The 5375-nt window shown below is 41.9% G+C and overlaps 1 pseudogene; it reads right to left on the bottom strand.

Annotated features, from left to right (window-relative positions):
• Positions 1 to 1246: 1246 nt before the first annotated feature.
• LOC101593134 lies at positions 1247 to 3838 on the bottom strand (annotated as a pseudogene).
• Between the last annotated feature and the right edge of the window lie 1537 nt (positions 3839 to 5375).

The following is a 5375-nucleotide window of genomic DNA, read 5'->3' as shown; positions in this document are numbered from 1 at the left end:
ATGCATAATGATAACATTCATTATAGAAAACATAAGGGCCAGTGAGGTAGCTCAGCAAATTAAGTGCCTGCTTAAGGCAAGCGCAGGGACCAGAGTTCAATCCCCGACACCTAGGCTAAGTGGAACAGATTAGAAGATGCAGAAACAACTTCAACTTTGGACACAGTCACTGTATCTTTTTTTTGAGGGGGAAACAAGATAAAACATTTATTTACAAATATTCTAGCTTTTAAAATTTATACAGAAAAGGATTTTGGATAAAAATATACTTAAAATTACAGGAAAGAAGCAGATTCTGCTCAAATAAAGGGAATTATGATATCCAGAAGACAAAACTGGTCACCAACTACGAGAGTGTTAAGACAAACTGGCTCAGACAGAACAGCCGCACCAACTTTCCCTTGAGCCCTCTATCTCCATTCACTTAATGAATACAATGTCAGGTGGCCTCCATCCACAAAATACAATAAGAAAGCTGTTGCTAGAGGGGATGGAAATTCTCTTTTAGGAATAGTATCAAATAATATAGGAAGTACTGTCTAAATCCAGGATTTAGGCTTTACTTCAACTGAAGCCAAATTTTATTTCTTTCTGAGATCTTTAATAAGAAATTGGCAACAGTAGTTTTAGTCCATGGACCACATCACAGATCACAGGCTATTTTATTTCTTTCAGTTCACACACCAATGTTCTCTCTCTCTCTCTCTCTCTCTCTCTCTCTCTCTCTCTCTCTCTCTCTCTCTCTCTCTCTCTCTCTCTCTCTCTCTCTCTCTCTCTCTCTCTCTCTCTTTTCCTGGTGGTACCCAGGATTGAGCTCAGGACCTTGTGCTTACCAGTCAAGCACTTATTCCACTGACCTATCTCCATGGTCCCCTCCAATGTATTCTCATTCATCAGAAAATGTAACAAGTCTGTAAGTTGTTGATAGGTAGCATGAGGAATGTAGAAATTGGGAAGAAAAGTGGCTACCAGTTACTAATAAGTAGCTAACTAGTAGCATTGTGATCTTGACTATAAATGCTGTGTTAGGGTAACTTTTGAAATCTTTGGACATTTAAGTTGGTTAGCTTTTCCATTTTGTAAGACAAAGAATCAGTATCTCTCTGGGGGGCTTACAGTATAAAGTTGACTGGTGTGAAATGGGCTCTTATGAGGAACATCGCCCATACGTAAAGCTTGAAGACTTGGCACTCTTTCATTCTACCAGGTATTTGTGTTTCCTGATCCTGTTTGGCCCACAGAGACCTCAGGGTTGCTGTGCTGGATGTCTCCCCGGGGAAACTAGGCCTGCTGGACTTTTCTCAGTTCCCTTTCCAGTGTGTCTATCGTAGACTTTTTGCTGGAGCTCCTTTGTCATGCTTAGGGAGGGCCAAAGAACTTGACTTCTGGCCAAGCTGCCGCAGAAATTCTCTCCTTTGGCTCAGGGTGGATCATATTCTTGAGCAAATTGTGAAAATCTTCTGTGAGCTCCTTAGGAATGTCCACAAGGTTATCCTTATGGATCTGATGGCACCCTGCACCATATGTGGATAAAGTCTTCACCCCTGCAGCCACTGCAGTCATTTAACCCAAGGGTAAATTTGTCAGCTTTGAGAAGGTGTCGATAATCTCTTGCAAAATCTTATTAGCTAGGAATCCTGTGTCTTCCTTTTCCACCTGCGGTTTTCTTACTGACATTACATGACCCAGATCATCAATTTTATGTTTTTTGGCAGACAGAAACCCACTGGCTTCATTTTAAACCTCTTCTGGGACTCTGGGAGAATCACTTTGCATGTTATGGCAATGAAGATGCTGCTAGGCTTAATGTCCAAGAGTACCAGGCCAGAGGTGTGGCTGGACCTAAGTCCCAAGGAAATCGCAGAAGGATGTCTCTGAGTCTTGGCTCTTGGAAATGCTCACCAGACTTCATATTTTCAGATACAGCAGCTTGCAAGCTTCCCACCATTGCAGTGTTCTTTCTGAATGATCACACAATCATCTTCTACCCATAAGGAACAGCACATGGGGGTGATGCCCAAGCACTGAGAGGGCATAAACTTCATGCAAATGCGAATTTTCATTTGCTAATGCAGCCAGAGGTTTCATAGAGCACTTTATTGCATAAACGCATCCATCTAGCCTCTTGATGCACTGGTAGACTATGCAAAATTCCCCAAATCCAATTTTTCTAGCTCTAAGGATTCCTTTTCATAGAAGCAAGCCATGTTAGTTTCTGATAGAACACTTTTCTTGGCAAGAAGCCTTCATAATTTGCTTTTTTCTGCACCAGCTTCCTCAGGATCTCCTGGATTTATCCTCTTGCCCTTTGATTGAAGGAATAATTGCTTATACAACTCAGGGGTGAACGTATTAACCCTAACCCTCAGTAGACTGAGGAGGCCTCATCCACAAGGTGAACAGGTGTGACCCACAAATGCCTACCACTCCGAGGAAGGACCTTCCCTTTTGAAGAAAAAAACTGGCACAGCTGACTTTTTGGAAAACAAGAGTTGTCATCCTGAAGGCTGCTCCTATGGGCATCATGTGCTGCTGACCCAGGACACTTGAGAGGACTGGACCCTGGAGTTCATAGAACCAGAGCTAGACATTCCTTGTCTTCCTCCTGAGGTATGCCAAGTTCAGGTATGTTCTTTTTATTTTTTATTTTTAAAAATCTGTTTAATATCAGGCCTCACTACACAGTTCAGACTAGTAGTGATCCTCCTGTCTCGCCTCCCCAGTGCTGGGATTACAGGCATGCGCCACCATGCCCAGTTTTGGGGCCAGCACAGCACGTAGTACCAGGAATTGAACACGGGTCCTTGCGCTTGCCAGGTAGATGCTTAGGCTGTTGATCTACCTCCCCAGCACTCAAGTATGTTCTTGAAAGGAGTCCGGGGAGCCTCCAGATCTCTACCTCACCCCCTTGAGGCTTTGGGTTGGGGTCTTTACGTAGTGAGCCTTGCCTTTCTTGGGGACTTGACTTGGGACCTCTGTATCTTGAGCCTCGTCCTTCTTAGGACGTGGGCTTGAAGTCTTCGCATCCTGAACTTCACTCTTGGGACTCTAGCTCAAGGCTTCCTTGCTCTCCTGCATTGTCTTCTACTCTTCATTCTTGGACTCTTCAAAAACCAGTTTGATTTCTGACTTGGCTCTCTGTTTAGGCCTTTGTCATCCAGTCAGGTGATTATAATGTAGGCAAGGAGATCTCTCAGAGGGAACAGTGCCTGTGCAGACAGAACTGAGAGCAGTAGCCCCACAGCTTTGCCTTCTCTCTGCTAGCTAACAGCTGCACAGCTGCCAGGTACTGTGCCTTTGACAAAGGAGTCAAACACTTTCCCCGGAAGAAAGATAGCCTCATTAATAAATGGGGGTGGAAAAACTGGCTTTCCAAATATTGAAGATTAAAACTAGACCCATACCTTGCACCACTGATGAAACTAAAATTGAAATGGTTCAAAGAGCTACAGAATAAAACAGAACTCTTGAAGACAATGGTGTAGGCAAAGACTTTACAAACTGCCGCAACCTGCTCAGCCAGTGGGGTCCAAAGACAGGGTGAGGGACAGTTAAGAAAAAACAAGACATAGAAAAAAACTGGGACCTGGTGGGACCCGACATCTGTGATGGAGACGCAATGACACCCAGCACAGTCTGTGTCTAGTAAGAAGGAGGGAGACGTACAATGGGCAAAAGCATAAGGTCTCAGTGTTTTGCTGAGAACACTGAAAATGAAACATTCATAGAACTTTCTGTGCTGTAGTTACCAGGGAAGAACACCGAGGCTGGAAGCTGCCAGCCTGGCTTTGCTCTAGTGCCAACAGCTTGTTTACATGGCTCACCTCAGGAGCTTCATGTTTTGAGGGCTGGAGTCACTCTAGCCCTGAACATGTGGTCAGTTTCTGGCTCATCCATGGCTCAGGTGCTCCCCACATGAACAAAACCCCAGTCACACAGACAATATCACAAAGAATCAACAACTAGTATCTCAACTTACGAAAAAAGTTTTTGCACAGCAGAGTAAAGAGATAACCCAGAGTGGGAAAAAAAAATTGCTATTTGTTTCTTAGATAAAGGACTAATATCTAGAATATATAAAGGACTAAGAAAAAAGACACTCCAAATTTAAACAGTTAACCCAAAGATGGACATCTGAAATGAAAAGACACTTCTCAGATGAAGAAGTAAACATGGCAATTAAATGTATTTAAAACAGTGTTCAAAATCCCTGGTCATCCAAGAGATACAAATTAAAATAATGCTGAGATTCCATCTCATTCCAGAAAGAATGGCTGTTTTCAAACACTCAACCAGTAAGAAATGCTGGTAGGGCTGTGGGAAGAAAGAACATCTCCCTGTTGGTGGAAGTGTAGACTGGTGCAACCACTGCGGAAATCTGTGGGGATTCCTCAAAAACTAAAACTAGAGGTACTGTTCAATTAAGGTATTCCTCTTCATTGTATCTCCCTGAAAGAATTAAAAGCATCATACCACAGCAGTATATGCACACCAATGTTTATAGTGGTGCAGTTTGTAATAGGTGACTCTTAAAAACAGCCCAAATGCCCATCAACCAATGAATGGGTAAAGAAGATATGGTGCTTTTTAAACAATGGAGTACTACTTTGCCATAAAGAAGGATAAACTTGACATATTTGTAACTAAATGGATGCATTTTGAAATCACACTCTTAAGTGAAATAAATCAGACACACGTGTTTAACTACTGCATTGTTACTCTGGTGTGAGGAACAAAAAGTGTAAATAACAACTAAAATGTATAATAAATATTGGGAAATGGGAAAAAGATATCCAAATGAAAAGAAGAACAAGAAAGGGGGTAAAGGTAAAATGAAAATAAAGGTTTTGTAAATGAGGGAAAGAGGAGTTGAAGGGAGAGAAGGGCAATGAGAAAAATGGATCAAGACAGGTCGCACACAGTGGTCCTCCCTTACTGCAGGAGTTATGTTCCAAAGCTCCCGCCATAAGTGAAAACAGCAAAGTGGCAACGTTATATCTATTTTAGTATTTACTGTAGTCCCTTGCTATTTTCATGTTTCGACTTTCATGGACACACTGTTTCACAGCTTTTTAAAAAAATATTAATCTAAATTATCACAGAAGGAGCCAGGGAGATGGCTCAGTGGAATAAGCGCTTCCCTGGCAAGTGCAAGGGCCTGAGTTCAATCCCTGGTTCTGCAAAAAAAAAAATAAAATAAAATCATGGATATTTTGCTATATTGCTGGATTTCATAGTACCATACAGTATGTATGTATGTATGTATATGTTAAAATTACATAAGTTTACGAGTTTAGAAAATGGTTAAGAACATTGGAAAAGTTTTTAAAAGTGGGGGAAAGGTTTCTATGTGTGGGAAGGGTTTATAAAGCCTT

This window comes from Octodon degus, unplaced genomic scaffold, assembly GCF_000260255.1.
Source record: "Octodon degus isolate 3935 unplaced genomic scaffold, OctDeg1.0 scaffold00158, whole genome shotgun sequence".
NCBI lineage: Eukaryota > Metazoa > Chordata > Mammalia > Rodentia > Octodontidae > Octodon > Octodon degus.
This window is presented reverse-complemented; position numbering and strand designations above follow the sequence as displayed.